This window comes from Budorcas taxicolor, chromosome 12 (assembly GCF_023091745.1).
Source record: "Budorcas taxicolor isolate Tak-1 chromosome 12, Takin1.1, whole genome shotgun sequence".
Lineage (NCBI taxonomy): Eukaryota > Metazoa > Chordata > Mammalia > Artiodactyla > Bovidae > Budorcas > Budorcas taxicolor.
Window position 1 is genome coordinate 76,145,055 of NC_068921.1, and position 26,154 is coordinate 76,171,208.

Consider the following 26,154-nt stretch of genomic DNA (forward strand, 5'->3'; position numbering starts at 1 on the left):
ACAAGTTCACAAAAAACCACAGCAATTCAAAGAAAGGCAGGACTACTGAGAATTCAGATGTCAAGGTAAAGAAGGCTAATCAGTTGAAGTGGGCAAAAAACATATGGAATGAGTAAGAGGATAGTAAATGCATAATTATCAACTACTGCCAAACAGCCAGGTAGAGCAGTGAACACTGCAACACCCATGTGGGTTTCCTTCCTGCTTCATCTCTCCTCCTCCTTCCTCTTTCATTATTTTACACAAGCGTCATTGTTGAAACGACAATTTAGACTTTCATAGCACATACTCACACGAAGACTACTACTGAATTTAAGGATTAATTAACAAGGCTCAGAAATGGGTGCTGTTACTCCCTCCCAAAGAAAGATACAACGGAAACTTTGTGACTCCTTGTTTGAGGAGCCAGTGAGAATACCTTCCTGTGCCTGAAGGATAGCTATGCTCTGTTGGGCTGAAACACGTATGGAAGGTCAAATATGTGTAGAGGCTGGGTCTGCACACTGACGAGTCAAAGGGGAGGGCTGTGCCAGTTACTAAGCTACTGTCTGTCAGCTCCGCTCCTCCCTTCCACACTCAGCTCTAGGATGCAAGGGCTGGTCCTCTCAAACAACAGTTTTACTGGTTGGGTCCCTATTAGGCCTGCCAGGAGGGGGCACCAGAGGGAGACTGCAAAGCCTGGGGGAGAAGGAGCTCGCTCCTTGGTGCCAGCTTCCTACTGGCTTTTTGGTTTCCAGTATTACCAGCAGGAAATCAACCCTGAATATTCACTGGAAGGACTCATGGTGATGGTGAAGCTCCAATTTTTTGACCAGCTAACGTAAAGAGCTGACTCACTGGAAAAGACCCTGATGCTGGGAAAGTGAAAGTGAGAGTGTTAGTCGCTCAGTCCAACTCTTTGCAACCCCATAGGCTATAGCCCACCAGGCTCTTCTGTCCACGGGATTCTCCAGGCAAGAATACTGCAGTAGGTTACCCTTCCTTCCCTTCTCCAAGGGATGTTCCCGACCCACGGATTGAACCCTGGTCTCCTGCATTGCAGGCAGAGTCTTAACTGTCTGAGCCACCTGGGAAGACAATGTTGGGAAAGAATGAGGGCAGGAGGAGAAGTGGGCAGCAGAGGATGAGATGGGTGGATAGCATCACTGACTCAATGGACATGAATTTCAGCAAACTCTGGGAGACAGTGAAGGACAGAGGAGCCTGGAGTGATGCAGTCCATGGGGTCACAAAGAGCTAGGCACGACTGAGTGACTGGACAACAGCAATCGCTGAGCGACACGGCTTCACCTGGCAGCAGGAAGGCCTCCCTGTGCAGCAACAGCATCAGGTCTGCCACTTCCCCAGCACTTACAGGACCAGCGTTACACTCACCACCAGAAACACCATCACCAGCTGCCTAGCACCCACTCCTCAGAGGTCTGGGTATCAGCTCCGGGGAGCTCCTCCTCTAAGCTTCTAAGAAAACAGTCTCAACCCTTGGTCCTCCCCAGCTCCTGGCTGCTTCCTGCAGCCACTACCGCCATGATATGTGAATGTTCTCTTGTTATCTTTTAATACCTCCTTAACAACTTTATACCTAATAGCAAGTCTTTATGTTTAATTCTATTAAAACAACTGGTGTGATTTCTGTTTCCTGGCTGTACCCTGTGATGCTATAGTCAGCCCTTGTTATGTGCAGACGATCAGTTCCAGAAGCCCCCGCAGATACCAAAATTCAAAGATGCTCAAGTGGCATAGTACAGTTAGCCCTCAGTGTCTGCAATTTTTGCATCCACAGATACAAGGCCTGATAATAGTAGGTTCTAATTAGTTTTTAGATTCTTAAAATTCTCACCAAAAACTGAGAATAATCAATAAGCACATAAAAAAGATGCTTAACATCGTCAAGAAAATGCAAATTAAAACTGTAATGATATTTCATTATATATAGGCCACCAGACTCCTCTATCCATAGGATTTCCCAGGCAAGAGTACTGGAGTAGGTTGCCAGTTCCTTCTCCAGACATACCTACCAGGATGGCTAAAATCTAAAAAGACTGACCACACTAAATGTTGGCAAGATAGCTGGAACTCTAGTAAGTTGCTAGAACAGCCACTATGGGAAACACTGTTGCCAAAAACCGTTAAAGAGTTACCATATAACCTAGCAATTCCACTTCTAAGTATCCACTGGTAACGTTAGTAACATGAATAATACTGCTGTTAACATTAGTATACATATGTTTTCATTTTTATTGGGCAGATACATATATTGAATGATTCCATTTATATGAATTGTTCAGAAAAGGCAAATCTTTAGATATAGAAAGCAGATTCATAGTTGTCTAGAGCTGAGGGTAAGAACTGAGAATGACTAAAAAACGGGCATGAGATTTCCTTCGGGGGGTATCAGTCCAGTTCAGTTCAGTTGCTCAGCTGTGTCCGACTCTTTGCAACCCCATGAATTGCAGCACGCCAGGCCTCCCTGTCCATCACCAACTCCTGGAGTTCACCCAAACTCATGTCCATAGAGTCGGTGATGCCATCCAGCCATCTCATCCTCTGTCGTCCCCTTCTCCTCCTGCCCCCAATCCCTCCCAGCATCAGAGTCTTTTCCAATGAGTCAACTCTTCGCATGAGATGGCCAAAGGATTGGAGTTTCAGCTTCAACATCAGTCCTTCCAAAGAATACCCAGGACTGATCTCCTTTAGGATGGACTGGATGGATCTCCTTGCAGTCCAAGGGACTCTCAAGAAGTCTTCTCCAACACCACAGTTCAAAAGCATCAATTCTTCGGCACTCAGCTTTCTTCACAGTCCAACTCTCACATCCATACATGACCACTGGAAAAACCATAGCCTTGACTAGACGGACCTTTGTTGGCAAAGTAATGTCTCTGCTTTTCAATATGCTGTCTAGGTTGGTCATAACTTTTCTTCCAAGGAGTAAGCATCTTGTAATTTCATGCCTGCAACCACCATCTGCAGTGATTTTAGAGACCAAAAAAATAAAGTCTGACACTGTCAGAAGTGTTCTAAAGTTAGATCACTTGCACAAGGCTACAAACTTACTAAAACTTGTTGAACTGTACCCTCAAAATTTAGAATGAATTGTGTGGTATATAAATGATACCTCAATGAAGTTGTGAAACAAAAAAACTAGAGAAAAGATTTGAAGAAACTCTAGTGAGGTGAGCAAAGGAAATAAATCATGATAAAAAAAACCATAATGCACTAATAAGTAAAATGAAACATTTGTATCTGGACATACAGATAATTGCACGTGATAAACACAGGATGCCTAAGAACCAAATTGTTTCAGCAAACAGAATGTCTTTATTTCAAATGCTTAAGAATAGGTCTGGTGTGCTCAGTTCTAAAGAAATGCTCAGTTCTAGTGAATGATGGTTTTTTGACTGCTTTAAAACTGAACAAATAGGATAGTACCAGCATTCACATCTAGCCAATGTCCTCAAATAGGGAGATACTGTTTTGAAGCCGAGAAAATTCTTTCCTGTGAACGGACAGGCTTTTTTTTTTTTTTTTTTAAGGAATGCCCTTAATAGTGATAGTGTCATTGCCAAGGAAGACAGACTGACGATGCCTTATTACAAACCAGCAAAGACTGATTGACCACAGGTGCATAACACAACTAAATACCTACATCACTGAAATTATTCTTTACCTTGAAAAAAAAGGTTGAACACAGACATCACTACAATGTAAATGTAAGGGATCTCTAAAGATGGAAAAACTCCCTCCACTGGACTAATGATTCAGACAGGCAAATACTTTTCCTTAAAATGAATGACTCAGATTTTGAACTTTTTTTGTTGATTCCCAGGCTCCCCTGGTGGCTCAGATGGTAAAGGATCCGCCTGCACTGCGGGAGACCTGTGTTTGACGCCTGGGTCAGGAAGATCCCCTGGAGAAGGGCATGGCAACCCTTCTAGTATTCTTGCCTGGAGAATCCCATGGAGAAGAACCTGGTGGGCTACAGTCCATGGGCTCACAAAGAGTCAGACACGACTGAGCGACTAAGCACAGCACAGATGACATTTATGCTTACTATAGAGAAAAGAACTATCCTTTACCCCAAAGTTCAGAGCATTCACATTGCTGTTTTGTTTTTGAAGCTATAAAAAATTTATTTTGTGAAATTCAGTATGTACTGGAAATTTTTTTTTTGGTCTTATGGATTGGGGGCAGGAGGAGAAGGGAATGACAGAGGATGAGACGGCAGGATGGCATCACCGACTCGATGGACATGAGTTTGAGTGAACTCTGGGAGTTGGTGATGGTCAGGGAGGCCTGGCGTGCTGCAATTCCTGGGGTCGCAAAGAGTCGGACACGACTGAGCAACTGAACTGAACTGAACTGAACGCTGTGTTTTGCTTAATATTCTACAAGGCACCAGCACCAAAAATTATTTCAGATGAACATCTGCAGGGCGTTCATATTTAAAGAAGACTTTCCCCCAAAACTCCATGCAAAATATCTCAAAAAAGGAATATAATGATAACAGATTTTGTAATAAATATCATTTTACATAAATGTTTGTAAAAGCTAATACTCATTATTCCAACTTATAAATCATCTTTCATCCTTTTATAGTATAAACGTATGTTCTACAAAAGAAACTCAGTTTGTAACATTGTGCTTAAGAGAAATGTACGGGAAATTTAATGTTATCCAAGAACTAATTAGGCCATGAGACATGGGTTGCCTGTGTTATCTCCCATTACAGATGACAAGACCAAGGTTCAGAGAAGTGGAGCTGATGTGACCAAAGGCACATAGTTGGTATGTGGGATAAGAACCAAGGATCCCTGGCTCCTAGGCCCTTGCTCTTTCCAGCATGTCTTCAATCCCATTAACAAATGATGATGATTACACAAAAAGCATTTAAAGCTGGTAAAGAATCAGCCTGCAATGTGAGAAACCTGGGTTTGATCCCTGGATTGGGAAGATCCCCTGGAGAAAGGAAAGACTACCCACTCCAGTATTCTAGCCTGGAGAATTCCATGGACTATATAGTCCATGGGGTTGCAAAGAGTCGGACACGACTGAGCAACTTTCACTTTCACCGATACGTGTAAGATGCTACAAAACATGAACTTCCAGTGCTTTATCAAGTTGTGTTAGTAGTTTAAAATAGATTTGGTCCTCTATTTGGGAAATGTAAGGCTGGGGTTAGGTCCTTTTCATCAACTGAAAGGTGAGGTATGTCCTTTAGAGCTGAAGAGCATCGAAGAAGATGCTCAGTAAGCAGGTAGGTATACTTTTTATTACTCCCACCTTCCACCAAAACTTCTAAAATATGAAGTGGTTCATACACAGCCAGTGTAGTCGCCATTCAAAAGGCCGGCCTTGTGTTCTACTCAGGACAGGGATCCCTCCAATCCACAGAAGGTAAGGAGTCCACCCTACTGCTCCTGGTAAGAACCACGGAGGACTCAAGGGTCGATGTCACAGCTGGCTGCTGAGCACACACCACTGATGGGAGGGAGAGACTGGAGTCCCCGTCCTTCCACAAATGAACAAACTCAAGGCCACTTCCCCTAAGACATGCTTCTCAATTTCATAATGACCAGTGCTTGATTACCCCTATCATGTGACTAAAGAAATATCTTGATGATTCAACATTTCCTAGGAAAAACGAGGAATGATCCATTTCCTTCTGTTAACCCATCAGAGTCACCAATGCTGGTCACTAGCTGGAGGTCATAGGAGATCAAGGTACATCTTTACACTTAGTGGCCTCCGTCTAAGGAAGCTTCTCAGTTTATAGTTCTCACCCACTGGAGAGGAATATGGTGATATACATTCACTCCATTACTTCAGTGCCAATGAAGATACAATGGAGATGATACACCAAAGTTCAAACTGATTCCAAAATCCATTCAAATATATGAACTTTTAAAACCTCTCTATTTGGGAAATAAAATATTGAGACTAGGTCCTTTTCAACAACCAAAAGAAGAGGTACTGTAGATTTACTAATTTACATGTTATAAATTGATGCTTTATTGATTTCCCACTGCAGATACCAAACGTATAATTTTAAAGGAATTCTGAAGAGCATGTTTCAACACATCACAAACTTTTTTGTGCTTGGCAACCAAGAAGAAGATCAACCTAAATTAAAGGTCTTTATTCAGCAGACATCTACTCAATTTAAAATTATGAATGGTAAAATTACACATTCCCACGGAAAGTTCAAAGTAGCCTAAAAAAATGAAAGTTTTTCATTTTACTTCACCACACATTAATAGCAGATTCAAGTAGTCTAAGATAATCACTGGCTTTTAGAACAAATGTGTCAGCCAACAACTGCTGAAAAATAGCTCCCTGCTATAAAAGCTAAAGAAACTTAGGGACTTTCCAATCCACCAGGTAAGAAATAAAGACTGAGAAACATTTTTACAACACTTTTTATTTCTTATAGATCATTTAATTCAGCCAGGCAAAGAAGTAAAGAGTATTCCATCTTGGCTCTAAAATAGAAAATCTGAATAGGGAAGACAGAACACACTACAAGATCTGGGTTGCTCTAGAAGGGATCACCAGAGTCACTATGCAAAGCTTCTCTAACGAGCAGGAGCAGGAGCAGGAGTGCCAGTGGGTGATGGCGCACTGCAATGGCAGCTGAACTAGAGGGCATCCGAGGCCCCTGGGGTCCTGCAGGATTCTCCACTTCACAGGCACTGGCTGTGAGTGCGAGTCCAGTCAGGCAGAATGGGAATGAGTGAATCTTGGTAGCACAGGTAACTTAAAGGGATTGCACAGAAGGCCCAATATGCCTCATAAAGTATATAAGCTATACCTTGTAAGGTTTATCTTACATATTACCTAGGCTTCCCCATAGCTCAGCTGGTGAAGAGTCAGCCTGCAATGCAGGAGACCTGGGTTTGATCCCTAGGTCAGGAAGACCCCCTGGAGGAGGAAATGGCAAGCCACTGCAGTATTCTTGCCTGGAAAATCCCATGGACACAGGAGCCTGGCGGGCTACAGTCCATGGGGTTGCACAGAGTCGGACATGACTGAGCAACTAAGCACAACACAATAATGCCACCAGCAAGGATGCTGAGGTTCAAAGACGTTTAAAGAAGACATGTCAAAGTCAAAGCACCCTGGGTGTCTGAACTAGGACCTCTCGTCCCTCATCCCCAGACTCAGACTCTTTCTACTCTACCATGATGCTTTCCTGTCAGGCCCCCAAAGAACCTCATTCCCTACACACAGAAGTACTAAGCAAGTGAAAGAAAATTTGACATTTATAGAGGAAAAAATAAAACCCACAGATCAAGATGCCTGCCCAGCTTCGGGGGTGGGGGGTGGAGGGCCTGCAATATGGCTCCAGAGGAGACCGCATCTTTCTTCCAAGGTTTCATCATGAAACATATGCAAACCATGTGCTCCATCTAGTGGACTCGTGGGAGAGCCTCAGGATGAGGGAATGCAGGTGTTTAGCTCTCCTCAGTTCACACACGCCTGAAGCACGCGTTTGCTAGCACAAACCTCCAACCGAAATGCCAATGCTAAAAAAAGAGATTAGACAGATTCCAAGCTTCCAAGAGTCAAGCATAAATTCTTTCCAACGAGTTAAAACCAGTCTCCACACTTGCTTCCTCCTTCGTTCCCAGTTTTCCCCAGCATAAGGAAATAAGTCAAGGTAGGTCACCTCACAGGTAATCAAAGTAAAAGCTTTCACATGACACATACCCCGCAGGTATAACTCAGACTTGACTCTGAAATTCACAGCGTCTCTTGATGTTACTGTGGTTACTGCCACCTTAAACCCAAAAGCAGACCCTCCTCTCAAAAAAAAAATAATAAGATGTTCTGGGAAAAACACAACTCAGAAGTCAGCTAACATTCCTGGTCCTGCCAAGTTTCTGAATGTTGCAACCTTCAGTCATTCAACTGCTGCCTAGGTCCCTCCTTTGTAAAACGTGGACGATGCCGCAAGGATGACGAGGGATGACCAATGTCAAGCACCTCCGCGGGCCCAAGGCGCTCAGTGTACGGCAGAGACAGACAGGTGGATTCAAGTAGGCTTCTTGTTGATGGGTGCTTCCTTTCCTTCACCCCCAAATTTTTATTTTAAAAAGGTAATACATCTAAACAGCAAGCAGAGTTGCTAGAATACATGGAGATGATAAGAAGCAGTCAAGAAACTGTCCCTTATTCAGTATGACCAGGAAAACAGAGAAACAAGAAGATGGGTCCTTATAAACCACACTAATGTGGCTGAGTTTCATCCAACAGTCAATGAAAGGCCACGGCATTACCCTTTCTTGACCCCAATCTGTCACATTCCCACACGGCTCCAAAACTTCGTCCACCCGTTTCCTAAATTATAAAATAGGATGCTCTTAAAGCTGTGTCTCTGTCTTCTGTCTCAGCTTTGCAACTGGAATGTCAACTGTCACGCACATCTTCACTCTAGACTTGTGTTTCAAGGGCTGAAGAAACATCAAATAATGTCCACTATGAACCTTTGGTTGTGTCATAACTCTCAACCTATCCGTTTTGAGCAAGCGTGTTTCCTAACAGCAGAAAACATCTTGGACTCCAATTAAACTATTAACTGTAACGTAACAAAATACGAGTGAGACAGCCGATTGCCTCACTCACCCCAATGTCTATCTTCCCCTTTCAAAACAACTGGGTGTATGGCCACCCGGCCAGAGACGATGTTTCTCAGCCTCTCTTGCAGTGCGTTGTGGCTACAGGAGCAGGTTCTGGCTGATGGGATGTAGGCATAAGTGATGTGTGCAAATGTAAAGTCATGCGCTTAAATGGGAAGGAGTCTGCCATCCTCATGCTATCTATCTCCCCTTCCAGCTGGCAGGAGCTGGAATACCCTTCTAAAACTACAAGAAGAAATGTCTTGTGGAAGATGGCAGAACAACAAGCTAGCAGGAACCTGGACCCCAACATGGTAGAGTCATCAAGAAAGCTGTTTACCCTTGGACAATTATTGTAAGAAAAATTTCCCATTCTTTATAAGCCACTGTTTTATTAGTCTTTGTTAAAGTTAAATCCTAATACTGAAATAACTACAAACCTGAAAACAAATATTTCGTCCAGTCAACAGATATTTATCGGGGATCCATTACAGCCAACCATACTACAGACTCTAAATATACAATTGAGAATAAGACTCAGTTCCTATCCTCTAAGGGCTCATACACTGATGGGCTGAATGACTTCGGATCATGGTATTAAAAAAGAAAATAATGCAAGTGTACTTCATGCCATTGAACAAATCACTTAAACAATGTTTAAACAGTACATTTTATATGTACATTTCCATAATGAAAAAAATATTGTCAAAAAAAGAAAAATGCAAAAGAAACAAATTTTAACTCAGTGTTTTAAAGTTTTCCAGTCACATATCTGATAAAGGATTTTTATCCAGATAAGAAGAAATTCTAAACTCAGTAATAAAGTGAAAGTCACTCAGTCGTGTCCAACTCTTTGTGACCCCATGGATGATACAGTCCATGGAATTCTCCAGGCCAGAATACTGGAGTGGGTAACCTTTCCTTTCTCCCGCAGATCTTCCTGACTCAGGAATCGAACCAGGCTCTCCTGCATTGCAGGTGGATTCTTTACCAACTGAGCTATCAGGGAAGCCCAAACTGAACAATAATAAAAATAAAGATAGACAAAATGTTTAAACAAAATAGTCACAAAACTATATCTAGATATATTTAGAAACAGTACATTACAAAATGCACAACATCATTAGTAATTAGCAAAATTTATATTAAAACTTACTGAGCTACCTCAGTACACACCTACTGAAATGGCTAAAATTAAAGTCAGACCATACCAGGTGATTGGAGAAGGGAATAACAACCCACTCCAGTATTCCTGCCTAGAGAATTCCATGGACAGAGGAGCCTGGAGGGCTACAGTCCATGGGGTTGCAAAGAGACAGACAGAAGTGAGCGACTCACACACACATACACAACACACACCCCGCCAAGTGATGCCAATGATGTGGGATTAAGGAACTCTTATACACTCAGATGAGCTGTTTCTGGAAATGCAAAATGGTACAACCACCTTGGAAAACAGTCTGACAGTTTCTTAACAAGTAAACACATTTACCAACCATATGACCCAACCATTCTATGGTTATTTACCTAACAGGGATTAAGACATGCACCCATACAAAGGTTATACACAAATATTCATGGCAACTTTATCTATAATAAACAAAAACTGAAAACAAAACCTAAATGCCCCAGTGACTAGAAAGACCGATCAATTATAGGACACCCTTATACTCCAATGTTTCTCATCAATTTAAAAAAATGAACTATATGAATGAACCCGAAAATAATTATGCTGAAAGAAAGAAGACACACCAAAAAGAGTCTGCAAGGTATGCTGGCATTTTTATGAAAAAATAATAGTAACAGAAAGCAGATCTGTGATTCCCTCGAAGAGGAAGGAGTACAAAAAGACACAAGGAGACTTTAGGGGTGGCGGATCTGTTCCTCGTCTTAATGCGATGATTGCTTTACAGACGCACACATATGTCAGAACTCATCACATCTTACATTGTCAGTATGTGCGTATTAATGTACGTCAGCTATCCTCAATAAAGCTACTTACGGGGAAAACATCTTACTGGAGCATTTTCACTAAGTCTCTCAAATGTACACGTGTTTTTAGTTTGAACTAATCCAATTCAGACTGTGCGCTAAGGCTATTAAAATACCCCAGTATTACAAATTATTAAGATGAAAACCTGACATTATGCCACTTTTAAGTGAAAACAAAACTGATTTCTGAAAAAAAAAAAAGGTGGGGGGGGGGGAAGAACATGCATTTCAGACTCTCCGTCCTTTGAAAATTAAGGGTTCCGTTTTCCTGTGTGCGATTTTTGGCTTCTCCGATGGTAAAGTACACATACACTCAGTCTGTGAGTGTGTATATTCTACAAAGAGGGATTACGAAAGGAAAGGGTAAGTGGTACCTAGAAGTTATCATGCACCAGCGGATGAATGAAAATTCTCCTGACTCCAGGATGAGAATGTCTCCAAACACAAGGAGAAACTCACAAATACAGTATCTGTTGGCTATCTCAGAAATCATGCACATTTGGGGCATGACAACTATTATTCCACATCATGCTCAGAACAACTGCAAAATATGAAACAGTAGTTTAACTTTTATTTCACTTAATTTATATCCACTTGCTTTCCTAGAGAATTTCTAAATAAAAATCTGTGCTATTGTATTTGGTATATCCAGGGTGAATTACCAAAGTTTTCAGGAAACATCTTTCATAGATTGACACTTTAAAATGCATTATTTAAAAAACAAAAACTGTGTGGGCAATAGATTAGTAAATAAAATACTTCACTTTTTGAAGTTAGAAAATGTATTGTTTTGTACACATAATAATTATGCTATAAACTCTCCAATACATAAGACAAAACCTTAAAAGTCTTAATACTCAGCTCATAAAACAGGCTCTGTAATTTATGGGTATTAAAATGGCTGTATGAGTTAAATGACATTACTGTCAACCATGACTCACAGGAAGAGAAAAATGGTTTTCATTTCTTAACACTTGGGGGTTGCTTCATTGTTAACTAATAAAATTAAAAACAAAAGATAAATTTTTTAAAAACCACTCTCAAATGACACTGTGGGAAACTACTACAAAGAAACCTTGGTAGAAAGTTATACATATAATACTTTAATCGAATCTTGGTAACAATGGTATAGTGGCTGCTCTCTGCCCAGTAATGCCTTCGGGTTATCAGTCTTTCAACAAGCACTATGCTGGGTAGAGAAAATGCCGTGGAGAAGAAGTAATTCAATGCCATGAGGGTCTATGTCTAGTAAAGAAGTTTGCTGCACGAAAGGTGAAGACAAGCCCATTCTTGGCAACTGACTCCAAGTGTTTCCTCCTCCACAAATGTTCAACCAACAGCACAGCCACAGCTTAAGAAAGGCTGAGCACCATTATACTTGGATTATAAACTCCTATTTGCATCACCTGTGGGAGTTACACTTTTCTGATGGTACTGAGAGGGTGCTCAAAACCCGGAGGGGCTCTAGAGCCAGACAGTTCTGGTGTGAGGAGTTCCAGCTCCCCTTCTTACTGGCACGTAACCCGGAACAAGTTACTGAGCCTCTCCAAGGCTCAGCTCCCATCCCCAAAATGGTGACAGAGGCAGTGCCTACCTCTAAGCATAGTAAGTACCCCATAAATAATATCACTTCATAGTTCTTTTTCTATCACAATCAGGAAGAGGAATATCTACAACAACTGCTGAGAACTGCGTAGAAATTGAAAAAAAAAAAAAACTGACACTGACTTTCTGAGAAACCAAAGAAATGGTCAGAGATATAAAAATTTCAGGAAAGTGTGCACATAGTGATTAAGTAAACTATACGACTTCAAAATTCAATCCAAATATTGTACCAAATATCTAGTGGCTGCATAAATCATTCATGGATCCCCAGAGGTCAAGTATTCATTCACAAAACGTAGAGCCAAATAAACAGAGCTCCATTCCTCAGGGATGGCACACAGAGGGAAGACCTGCTCGCATCCTAAAGGAGCTGATGACAACACGCGGGGTGGGGAGATGGGGGAGGAAGTGGGGAGGACACACTCTTAATAGAATATACTAACCACTTCCTGCCCATTGCTCCACTGAGGAACTGCCTCTTCCCCACCTCACCCCCAAGTAACTATCACTGCTTAAGTCAGCAGTGTAACAAAAGATGGCTTTCAGTATTGGGAACTTCAGCTTCAGCATCAGTCCTTCCAATGAATATTGAGTACTGACGTCCTTAGTATTGACTGGTTTGATCTCAATCCTAAACGAAATCAGTCCTGAATATTTATTGGAAGGATTGATGCTGAAGCTGAAGCTCCAATATTTTGGCCACCTGATGGGAAGAACTGACTCACTGGAAAAGACCCTGAGGCTGCGAAAGACTGAAGGCAAGAGGAGAAGGGGGCGACAGAGAATGAGATGGTTGGATGGTATCACTGACTCGATGGACATGAGGTTGAGTAAGCTTCGGGAGTTGGGGATGGAGAGGGAGGCCTGGCATGATGCAGTCAATGGGGTCGCAAAAAGTCAGACACGACTGAGTGACTGAACTGAAAAGATATGTCCACCTCCTAACCCCCAAAATCTGTGGAAAAGGGGCTCTTCAGATGTAATGATGCTGAGATGAGATCATCCTAGATTACCCAGATGGACCCGAAGTCCAATGACAAGTGTCCTTACATATAAGAGAGAAGAGGGGAAGACACGGACCCAGAGGAAAGGCCGTGTGGAGTCAGACGCAGTCATGCGCCCAGGAAGAGGGGGTCCCCAGGAGCTGGAGGAGGTGAGGAAGGCACCTCCCTGAGAGTCTTCAGAAGGAGCACAGCCCTGCCAGATTTCACATCGAGAGCCTCCCGAGCTGAGAGAGTAAACCTCTGTTGTTTTAAGTCACCGAGTTTGTAATAATCTGTTACGGCAGCCATAGGAAACAAACACAGAGACCCACAAGATTAATACAGGAAACCCTGTGGTTTTAAGGACTTTCTAGTGGGCTTTTATTGGCAGCGGAGGGTCAGGCACCTTTATTTCTGTTGTAGCTAACAATTCTAAGCAACTGCCAAGGGAGGAGCTGTAATCTCCACCCTACAACTTAGTCATGGATGTACCGTAACTGAACTTGCTTGAGGATCAGGCAGCAAGAGACGGTGCCGCGGCATTCTACATCCCAGGCTCCACTAAACGTGGTCTTTTCCCTGCACCCCCGCACCTTCCAGCCAGACACCGTGTAAGTTCACCGCACCGTCAGCCCTCCTCCTGCGCATCACCGGTCACCGGCCTAATCCTGCCAGGCAGAGAGAGGCTTCCCAGACTTGAAGATCCCCTGTCAACGAAGGAAGGAACCCGGACAGATTTTCAAACTTTTGAGTAAACTATGTCAATACCAGTGAGTAACAACTCCTCACGCGTTTACAGTTTAAGACATTTTGCTTTCAACTGTGGCACGGAACGCTGTGTCAGTGTTACATAAATAAGGCAAAGACGTCCTCTGTGCGTTGGTCCCAGGGTCATTTATTTCTTCACTGCTGAAGAAAGAAGAAATCAGGCTGAGACTGGTTAGCTCAAGAGCCCACTGGCACCAAACTCATTTTTCACACATTTGATTATTTTGAAAACAAACAAGCAGATTTCTAACCACAGAGGCTGCTTTACAGAACCCGCGGAACACCTGACATTGACCAGGTGGGACCTTACAGTTATAAGTCTGCAAGGGCTCTTGGAGCGCTCTGCTGCTGAGCAAGGTCACTTCGACATGGGAGCCCCTTCCAGCCACCAGCCCCCCAGCCAGCCCACTCCGGGGAGGGGAGTCCCCAGCCCTCCTCCCTTCTGAATGGTGGTCCCCTGGCTGGAAGCCTCTGGCTAGCTGGCCTCCTGCAACTTTGTCCAAGCGCTGTCCAATCAGGCTTGCGTGTTACTACTGCCTCTCATGGGTGTGCCTTTTTCCCTGGTCAGCCCCCAAATCCTCAAACCCCCGACAGTCACCACAACGTGACTTGGAGGCAAAAGAAAGAGCCTGGGAAGAAATCATGCTGTCTTTTCCTTGTCTTGGAAATTGAACTTCCCTGAGAACTGGCCCTGAAGCAACTGCAGTCGCCTGGGTGGGCATACACTTGGCCCTCTGCCCCAGACATCCTGGACAGGCTCTCCTTCTCTACAGTTTCCTGTCCTGGGATGTCAGCCCCTCCAGCTTTCCCTCACTGAGGAGGCAGAACTCAGCCGGCAGAGAGGAAGGCAGCCAGGCGCGCACACAAACAGGACCCAAGAGCAAGACAAGGCAGATGAAAGAGAAGCTGCCAAGGACCACCTCTATCCCTTATCCACCAAAGGTGGGGCAAGTTGGGAGAGGACAGCCCAGAGGGAAATGAGGAAGATGGTGAAGGTAGGCAGGGGTAACCGTGGAGGGGAACTGACCCCTTCACCCAAAGCTCCAATCCCCTGCCGCCTCTCAGCTCAGCCCCTCTCTGAAGTCCTCAAGACCTCTCTGTGGGCCTCACTGCAGTCGGGACAGCACTGATGTGCCCACCTTTCTGCAAGGCAGGGGTGAGCATCGTCTGGTGCCAGAGGCCTCTAGTAAATGTTTGCTGAATGAATGACATGAGCATGGACTTCTCCTTTACATTTAATTACTGTGGTTCTTATTCGACACATTAATTCTGCTATAAAGTATCTGCTAACAATGGCTCGGGGAGGCTTGGTCATGGTTTGCTGGTCATCAAGCACGTTCAACTGCTCCTGCGACATTGCTGAAATTCACAGGTGGAGAGCCAGGGCCCAGCCTGACTGCTCACGCCCCACGATGATGACACCAACTGATCTTAAGCACCAACACTGAGGGAAACAACCAGCCAGATCTCCTGAGACTGCTGGACTCACCGGCGCAAGAAACAAGACGCCTGCGGGCAACTCGGCAGCCGGCGCCGGGTGTTATTTATGTGTGTTCCCTCGGCAGCTCGCGGGTACACAGCAGGACGTCCAGAAATGTTCAGTGCAGGCTTTCCTGGAGCAGCAGATGCTTCCCACAGCTGAGATGCTTCGAGCTCTGCAGACAACAAATGCCCTCTCACCTGGCCGAGGGCCCCGGCCAGACCCACACCACCCAGGACCAGCACAAGGTGGCCACTGGAGAGGAACAACAGACCAGGCCGCTATGCACGAAAACAGGCATGACTTCCTGCTTCTTGAAAGTAACTCAGAGTGACGACTCACTGATGTTTTATCAAAGTGCAAATTTTGACACACACACCAAAAAAAGGGAATTGGGAAATCCAAAAACTTAGCAACTTGAAAGACACTTGCTTTGGGCTCCCTTAGAGATCATTTCCACATGGGCAACAGGTTGAAGACAAGGGCAATCATTTCCCCCGAATTATTGGTACAATGCAGTTATTAAAACCATAAGTAGAAGTTACACTAAAAGAACCTGCCCGATTATAAGCTCAGCTGCTGATATCACACACACACCCTCACCCCCTGCCCCTCCCGTAACACACACACACTCCCATTTCTCCCTATGGTTTTCAACAGGAGGACAAGATTTCACCACACAGAGGAAAAAAAGGAAGGAAACCTCCCACCTCATCCAACCCATAAGATCATCACCCACAAGCCACTGAGTAGCACCCAGGTGGACAGATCTTCTACAAAACTTGCCTCACTATGTTCATCAGCTTTTTTTTTTTTTTTTTTGGCAACCCAGCAAACAGCACTGAGTGTTATTTATAAGTGTCCCCTCGGCACCTAGCAAGTATACAGCAGAACTGATATCACTGCCACTAAGAAAACAACCAGGAAACCTTAAAGCAGGCAGAAAGGCAGGGAACTCCTTTTTAACACAGTGACCCCAGACTCGCAGAACCCAGCTGAATGACCTCTCCAAAGTCGCCTTTCCTCCAGGGAAGGCGGGACGCCCAGCAGCAGGTTGTGCTGGATCAATGCCCACATGCTCTGAGGAGGAGGAACCTGACCTCGGGGCCACTCACGTCCCATGACCAAGGGCTAGGCCTCATCACTTGCCCTCTCAGAGATAAAGAACGGAAGTAGTTTGATGGTTTTGAGGTTTTCAAAAGGAGGAAGGATTTTACAACCAGTGTGCTAACGCTGCTTTGGCTCTACTCTGGAAAACAACAATTAAACAGTTGCCCAACTTTTAGGCCCTGTCTTGGCAGCAAACAGCCTGTAGAACTTGCCCGGTCAACAGGAAAGTTGAGGGGCATGGGGTGGGGGGTCCCACAGAGCCACTCTGACTCACTGCCGTGTTAAATACCTGGTATGCATTTCACCCACACCCTCGAAACCGGTTTTATTCAGAGTATAGACTCAGATACGAGTATCTCTGCCTCATTCCAACATTTACTTTTTCCTTTTCATTACATCCAACTCCCGTGACCCATAGCTCTTAGCACCGGAAATAACCTATGCTTACTTTCATTGCATTGATGCTATCAGAAGTAGCTCTGGGTGTTTCTTAAAGACTTTTTTTTAACTCTTTATTAAATTTGTTACAATTTTGCTTCTGTTTTATGCTCTGGCTTTCTGGCCATGAGGCATGTGGGATCTCAGCTTTCTGACCAGGGACTGAACCCACATCCTCTGCATTGGAAGGCAAAGTTTGAACCACTGGACTTCCCTTTAGGTGATGCTTCAAGTGAAAAATCCATCCTGAAATTTCCTCTGCTGTCAGGGCGAGGAATAAGAGAGAGCAAAAACTTAGTAAACCAAGTTTACTCTCTTGCATCCCTAAGAGTTAACAGACAAAATGTTTATTTAAAACAATGTCAAAGAGCCACTGAAATCTATGCCATTTTTTTGGTGGCTGTGCTGGACTCACATTTGGAAGCCAAATAAATAAACTGAGCCAAGCCTTTCAGTACACTTTGCTCAATGATAAATTTCCCAAGATGATGGACTAATTAAAATACATTCCAGTTGACCCTGGAAGTAAAGTATGGCCTATTTGCAAAAAAAGAAGAAAAAGTAAATATTCTATTCTTGATCTCCTCAGAACACACAGCCTTTCCTTTGGGACCACCTTAAGAAGAACAACTGCACAGATTCTAGAAAGAGCCACCAGACTGAGAAATGCCCCTACCATACAAATTCGCAGGTTTGTGACTGTCAAGGTCCTGGAATCAGACAAGAATCAGGGGATTCTTTTTTCAGGTCTAAGAATATTTTCTTTAATACCTTCTTTATTTGTTTTTCACTCTAGGGTGTGGTATGACAGTAATGAAACAAAACATTAAACTCCACGGTCAAACTTGTCCTCAGATCAGTGGTTCGAAGAAGCACCAGCTTTAAGCAACATCCTTTCCTGCAAAGCGTCCCTGAACATAAGCTCAACATTTCACTCTCCCTTCCTTGCCCCTCTCCTATTTGTAACTCACTTTCTTGCTTTCATATCCACGAGTGCAGGACTCCTCATTGGCAGGGCTCCTACTAGTCCAGTAATCGGCTCTGCCACAAGGTTTCACCCTGGCAAGTGCCCCTGGCCATGGGCAGCTCCGGGGGCCAGAGTGGCAGCACAAGCGTCGAGCCAACACTGGTGCCCAGTGACCGAGGACGTATCCCGCCACGCTCAAGGTTGAAGGAGATGTCCACAGGGAGTTAAAACATGACTCGCCGCTGTTTGCTTCTTGGTCTGCTTCTCTGTTTGTCTTTCCATGTGCAAAGCTCTGGTGAGATTTCCGTCAACCTGTGAGCTTTGGAGACAGGACTCTAGGCATCCCAAAATTCACGCCGTACTCCCACTGCGCAACTTTATCACTCTGCTACTGTCTGACCCTACTCTGGCCAAGAAGATAGCTGGAATTTTTAACAATATATGTTTTGTATCCGCCAAAGTAACATATGCACATAACAAAAAATATAAACACTACCAAAGGGCTTATAAAGAAAAGCAAGCTCACCCCCCTCCACTCCCAGCCTTGCTCCTCAGAGGCAAATCCTTTCAGTGACTTCTCCTGGGAGTTCCTTCTGTATCTAATATACAGACTTTCTAAATTCATCCTTTCTAAGCATTTTCAATCAACTCTGTGCTATGAGAGATGAGGAAGCACACAAACAAAACTCTTGTGCTAACACAGTCACTATTTTTACCTGTGTAAAGTTAAGTAATACACCTTATAATCTTACTCCATCACTGAGAGTTTCTCATGACTTCCCAGTGTGTAAGGTAAAGATGTCTAGTACCAAAAAGTGAAATTTCAGTCACTAGGTGGTACTAGTGGTAAAGAACATGCCTGCCAAGCAGAAGACACAAGAGATGCAGGTTCTATCCCTGGGTAGGGAAGATCCCCTGGAGGAGGGCATGACAACCCACTCCAGTATTCTTTTTTTTTAATATAAATTTATTTATTTTAATTGGAGGTTAATTACTTTCCAATATTGTATTGGTTTTGCCACACATCAACATGAATCCGGCACAGGTACACACGTGTTCCCCATCCTGAACCCCCCTCCTGCCTCCCCCATGGAGGACCCCACGGACAGAGGACCCTGGCAGGCTACAGTCCACAAGGCCGCAAATAGCTAGACACAACCAAAGGGACTTAGCATGCATTAATACTAGCTGATAAATCATGTGCCTGAATATGGAATGAAAAGGAAGAGTAAAAAATACATTTTGGCATTATATGGACCTCAATGAAGTGAAGTGAAGTCGCTCAGTCATGTCCGACTCTTTGCGACCCCACAGACTGTAACCTACCAGGCTCCTCCCTCCATGGGATTCTCCAGGCAAGAGTACTGGAGTGGGTTGCCATTTCCTTCTCCAGGGGATCTTCCCAACCCAGGGATCGAACCCGGGTCTCCTGCATTCCAGGCAGACGCTTTAACCTCTGAGCCACCAGGGAAGCCCTGAATCCCTCCATTTCATGGTTCCAACTGGCAGAGTAATCAATGGGTAGTCTCAAGAATTTGGGAGGGGAGGCCCAACCGTGAAGCAAAAATTCATCAACAGTAACACTGAGTTCGTGTGACTATGTTTACAACACCTCTGAACTCACACACCCTCCCCACCCCCTCACCTTCCAACCTCAGGGTATCTTGCCAAGTGGAGGTAGCAAGTGATGCCAAGGTGTCTCATCAGACCTTGGCCAGCCCAGAGCTTCAGGAAGCTTGCCTCAGCCAGGGGGTAAGGACGTACCAGAAAAAGGCAAATCTGATTTGAGGGTGCCAGTTAAAGGTTACTGGTGTAACAGATAATTGAAGATAAGACATATACTATAGCCAGTTAATGATCCCTAACATAAAACATTGAATTTCACTTGGAAACTGTTGATCTTTCAAGATCATCAAAGCTGGAAATCAGGGGTCCCCAACCCCTAGGCCACAGAAGGGTCCAAGGTCTCTTAGGAGGTGGGCTACACAGCAGGAGGTGAGCTGCAGGTGAGCAAGGAAGCAAAGCTTCCTGCATATTTACAGCCGCTCCCCACTGCTCGCATTACCACCTGGCCACAGGACAAGCCCAGGGCTCCCCCTGATTCTGCATTATGGTGAGCTGCAGAATTACATCACTGTACATCACAATGTAATAATAATAGAAATAAAGTGCACAAAAAGTGTAATGTGCTTGAATCATCCTGAAACCATCCCCTGACCTCCCTAGTCGGTGGAAAAACTGTCTTCCATGAACTCAGTACCTGGTGCTAGAGAGGTTGAGGACCACTGCTATAGATACTCTCTTAGGCCAATATCCTCATTATACCCAAAAACATAAGCAACAAATATAGCAAAAATATTTTAAATAACTTACAAAGTTTTCCAAGTTTATCAAGGATATTTAAGTTTCAGAATGTAAAATAACATCGGATTACATTTTGGATCCTGCCAAAAATTTCCAACAGTAGAAAGTGAGTAAAAACTTGAAACTGAAAACCTGAAACACACATGGAACATGTAGTCCTTGTGCACATACACGTGTGTGTGTGTATATTCTTTTTCATACTCTTTTCCATTATGGTTTATTATAAGATACTGACTATACTTCCCTGTGCTATACAGTAGGATCCTGCTTATTTTATATATAGTACCTTATATATACTAATTCCAAAGTCCTAATTTATCCCTCCCCAACCCTGGAATGTGTAGTTTATACTGTGCCACAAAGCAGAAGATAAAACTTCAGTGATGTTTTAATTATAACCCAGTGCCTATATTTCACCCCATATTTCAGGCCTGTAGGAGAAATATACACAAGACAGCTTTGGGGTGATATGTCAGTAGAAATATCTAAGAGAGCAGAAATATGAATCAGCCACGGTGTGATCCTCAATGACTCACTGACTCTCCCGGCCACTCAGTAAACATTTCATAAGCACCCACTGTGTTCCAGACACCATCATCAAGTCCCATAAGCTCTCTTCATCTATAACCTGGAGCAGCTGCAGCCCGACCCACTCCAAAGTGCCTCTGGCTCTCAAACTGGATCCTATTTCAGACACATGACTACCCCAAATGTTGGTTCTCCTCTGACGCAAAGGTGCCTGACCCTTCAAATCAAAGAGCAAACCTTTTCAGAGACAGCTGCCTAATGCCTGAAACCAAGCCCGACAAGCCCATTTCCCCAAGTGGAATAAGAAGGGTGAGGAGCAGGTGGGAGACTGCCTTCCACCCTCCCACCCTTGCTCTCACCCCCTTCCCACTTCTGCCGGGGCCCCTCCGTCCGGCAGGCGAGGGAGGATGTGCCCTCTGTGGACTGCCCTCTGTGGACTCACAGTCGTCAGTCCCTCCGCTGTCACCTGCTGCAGCAGGAAAGACAGCACTTGGAAGGTAGGGACACCTCACCCAGGCTCTCTGCTCCGTGGCTGGCTCCATGTGCCCTTTACCAGCTGGGAGCTGGCAATTAAAACCGTGAGACCTCTGCGCCACCTACCTCCCCCAGCTCTTTGGGTCCAAAGCTCAGTTAGTGCTTCCTACTTCACTGATTTCCACACATGCTCACTCTTCCTATACACACACCTCAGACTGCCTCAGAGCCTGAGGCCTCTTCATCCTCCCCTCTTCCCTGCCAATCCCAAACAAGAACCTAAGTCTGCATTTTCCGTACCCAGGAAAACATCATCCAAACAAATTCCAGGGGATTATTTTAAATTGAAGTAGAGTTGATTTACTATATGGTGTTAGTTTCAGGAGTACAACATTGACATTGACATTGAAGTCACTCAGTCGTGTCCAACTCTGCAACAGGTCATTCACTGATAGACAGGCCAATCAAAGGAGCAAATCAAAGAAAGAAGAGATAGGAATGATGGGGACAGTCCCTGGGAGGACCTGAACCAGCCACAGAAAGCAGTCTGTCTCCATCGCCATATTCATCCTTCTTACCTGCAGTTACATCAATACCCAGACAAAAATGAGCCCAGTTGCTAAGAATGATCCACAAAGTATAGAAACCCTCTCAAAACTCAGCAAATAAAAACCTTTTCAGAGGGTGGGGCACTGTGAGAGAGAAGCAGTGAAATATATACATTGCCACATGCAACACAGATAGCGAGCGGGAAGCTGATGTATAACACAGGGAGCTCAGCCCAGTGCTCTGTGACAACCTAGAGGGCTGGGACGGGGCGGGCGGGAGGTTCGGAGGGAAGGAATACATGCACATCTATGGCTGGTTCACGCTGGTGAATGGCAGAAACCAACACAACACTGTGAAGCAACTGTCCTCCAATTAAAAATAGATTAATTTAAAAAAATAAAAACAACCTATGTCTCCAATTGGGAGATAAAGATACTTCACTCCTCCAAGGGCTGGGAAAAAGTCAAAATTCACAATCTGCTGAACTTCCCTCAGGATACATTTGCCCACAAAAATACAAGGACTACAGGAAATACTTCTTCGGAAAGAGAAACGAGTTGGCTTTTTTGAAAATAAAGAAGAAATTCAAGGAGCAACAAATGCCAAACTGATACTCAGCTAAGGGGCTGTTCCTGTTTAAAGATTCAAAACATCCTTAATTACCATAAGTCATTAGCGCTTGGCATCTCAGCGTGGTCGTCTTCTCATGGAAACACGTGGGTGCCAGCAGAACTGGGGCGTGGGGTGGAGGGAAGAAGCATAAACGCGCCACTCCACGCGGAAACACAGACGCCTGCCAGGTGTGGGGACAGCCAGCGAAGGGAGAGCCCTAGCCTCCTCTCCTCCACAGGGGCCGCTGCCCCTGGCCCGCCGCCCACCACCTGGGCCTGAGGCGGGACGGAAGAATCTCATGTAAAACGCATGCTAGCACCCAGCTGACTCCCAAGCTGGCTCCCCATCTCCCTAGACTCTCTGAAGGAGTAATGATCAACATATAAAATACTCTCTACTCCAACTATCAATTTCTTCATTTATCTTCTTGCCTCAGTCTCCAAGGAAGAAAGATAATTTGGGGTTTATTGTAACATTTTTTACCCAAAAGGCCTTTGCCTTTGGTTGGATGGCATCACTTACTCGACAGACATGAGTTTGAGTAAGCTCCGGGAGGTGGTGACAGACAGGGAAGCCTGGCATGCTGCAGCCCATGGGGTCACAAAGAGTCGGACACAACTGAGCGACTGAACTCAACTGAGAGTAAAACTATATTATTAGTTATTAATAACTACCAATAACATTTTTAAGAGGCTTCAAAAATTCAGTGCCTGTAAGGTGCCAAAGCTTAAGCCAGATATTTGATACATACCATCCTTCATCTTCCCAGATTAGAATATAAAATTAGGGATAGATAAAAGCTGCTTTGGATCATGGCAGATCCATTCTTGCCAGAAATGACTCTGATAGTGAAATTTCCAATCTTATCACTAACCCAGCCGTGAACCAAGGTCACTGGGAAGCTTTACGAAGCTGCTCTCAGATTCTGTGCTCCTCCCCCTTTCTATGGCCTCTCTTATCCCAGAGGACAATTATCTCATCGAAAAATTAATCAGAAAATCTCACAGAGAAATGAACTTGTACTATGATACTAGTGAGTTGAGGCATTATTGCTCCTAGAGATAAATCTCCATAAAGGAGACCACAGCAAGAAAGCTGTGCTTAACACAAACAAATGAAGGACTACTGGTAGATTTTTGAGGTCTCAGGATTATATGGCGGGCTGAAGTCTTTCCCGTCACCCCTTTCAGTCCCCCTGGTTTTCGGCTGTCTCCACAAGCACAGCTCCTAAACAGTCCTGGCGGCAGCCTCGACCTGCCCCCTCAAACGGATTACTGTTGACATCACCACCATTCCCCTCCTCATTTCCACTGCTCTACTTTCCTACTGTCCTTTCCTACTGAAGTCAGTCAAGAATTCTGTCAGTAACTTAAACCACAGACATCACAAGGGCTTTGTTAAAGTGAGAAAAGTAAAAAATCACAAGCCTACAATATTGCAAAGAAGGTTAAGTTTGCAAAAAGAACTAAGGTGGTAAGTTTTGTCACTTGTACATTATTTAAAACTGCAGCAGTGGGTACCATCATGCCCAACTCTTTTCGAACCCCATGGACTGTAGCCTGCCAGGCTCCTCTGTCCATGGGATTCTTCAGGCAAGAATACTAGAGTGGATAGCCATTCCCGTCTCCAGGTGATCTTCCCGACCCAGGGATTGAACGCAGATCTCCCACACTGAAGGCAGATTCTTTACTATCTAAGTCACCAAGGTCCTTTAGATCTTCAGTCTAACGCTTTCCCAACTGAGCTATTTTGGAGCCCCAGTACATTAATTAAAACTGTAGCAATGGGTACCACAATCTCCCACACTAATCATGTTTGTCAAAAGGGGAGGAGGGAAAAAAGACCCAGCAAGTCTGATACCTATTTTCAAAATATCACACTAGATTTTTAAGAAAAAGCTTACGACTATAAATTTAATTCTTCAAATTCAATTTAATCAAATTTAATGTCAGTTCAGTTCAGTCGCTCAGTCGTGTCTGACTCTTTGCGACCCATGAATCGCAGCACGCCAGGCCTCCCTGTCCATCACCATCTCCCGGAGTTCACTCAGACTCACATCCATCGAGTCCATGATGCCATCCAGCCATCTCATCCTCGGTCGTCCCCTTCTCCTCCTGCCCCCAGTCCCTCCCAGCATCAGAGTCTTTTCCAATGAGTCAACTCTTCTCATGAGGTGGCCAAAGTACTGGAGTTTCAGCTTTAGCATTATTCCTTCCAAAGAAATCCCAGGGTTGATCTCCTTCAGAATGGACTGGTTGGATCTCCTTGCAGTCCAAGGGACTCTCAAGAGTCTTCTCCAACACCACAGATCAAAAGCATCAATTCTTCGGCGCTCAGCCTTCTTCACAGTCCAACTCGCACATCCATACATGACCACAGGAAAAACCATAGCCTTGACTAGATGGACCTTAGTCAGCAAAGTAATGTCTCTGCTTTTGAATATGCTATCTAGGTTGGTCATAACTTTCCTTCCAAGGAGTAAGCGTCTTTTAATTTCGTGGCTGCAGTCACCATCTGCAGTGATTCTGGAACCCCAAAAAATAAAGTCTGACACTGTTTCCACTATTTCCCCATCTATTTCCCATGAAGTGATGGGACCAGATGCCATGATCTTCGTTTTCTGAATGTTGAGCTTTAAGCCAACTTTTTCACTCTCCTCTTTCACTTTCATCAAGAGGCTTTTTAGCTCCTCTTCACTTTCTGCCATAAGGGTGGTGTCATCTGCATATCTGAGGTTATTGATATTTCTCCCAGCAATCTTGATTCCAGCTTGTGCTTCTTCCAGTCCAGTGTTTCTCATGATGTACTCTGCATATAAGTTAAATAAGCAGGGTGACAATATACAGCCTTGATTTACTCCTTTTCCTATTTGGAACCAGTCTGTTGTTCCATGTCCACTTCTAACTGTTGCTTCCTGACCTGCATACAGATTTCTCAAGAGGCAGGTCAGGTGGTCTGGTATTGGATGTTTTTCTGGAACTCTCTTGCTTTTTCCATGATCCAGCAGATGTTGGCAATTTGATCTCTGGTTCCTCTGCCTTTTCTAAAACCAGCTTGAACATCAGGGAGCTCACGGTTCACGTATTGCTGAAGCCTGGCTTGGAGAATTTTGAGCATTACTTTACTAGCATGTGAGATGAGTGCAATTGTGTGGTAGTTTGAGCATTCTTTGGCATTGCCTTTCTTTGGCATTGGAATGAAAACTGACCTTTTCCAGTCCTGTGGCCACTGCTGAGTTTTCTAAATTTGCTGGCATATTGAGTGCAGCACTTTCACAGCATCATCTTTCAGGATTTGAAACAGCTCAATTGGAATTCCATCACCTCCACTAGCTTTGTTCATAGTGATGCTTTCTAAGGCCCACTTGACTTCACATTCCAAGATGTCTGGTTCTAGATTAGTGATCACATCATCATGATTATCTGGGTCATGAAGATCTTTTTTGTACAGTTCTGTGTATTCTTGCCACCTCTTCTTAATATCTTCTGCTTCTGTTAGGTCCAGACCATTTCTGTCCTTTATCGAGCCCATCTTTGCATGAAATGTTCCCTTGGTATCTCTAATTTTCTTGCAGAGATCTCTAGTCTTTCCCATTCTGTTGTTTTCCTCTATTTCTTTGCAGTGATCGCTGAAGAAGGCTTTCTTATCTCTTCTTGCTATTTTTTGGAA

At 44.2% G+C, this 26,154-nt stretch overlaps 1 protein-coding gene and 1 non-coding gene across 3 annotated transcripts in view; both read right to left on the reverse strand.

The window, feature by feature from the left end:
• DOCK9 (dedicator of cytokinesis 9) overlaps nt 1-26,154 on the reverse strand; it is a 289,727-nt gene that overhangs the window by 229,265 nt on the left and 34,308 nt on the right. The gene's annotated exons all lie outside the window — the stretch shown is intronic.
• Nucleotides 19,358-19,429, reverse strand: TRNAS-GGA (transfer RNA serine (anticodon GGA)). The gene has a single exon. It is a non-coding gene; the product is annotated as a tRNA-Ser (tRNA).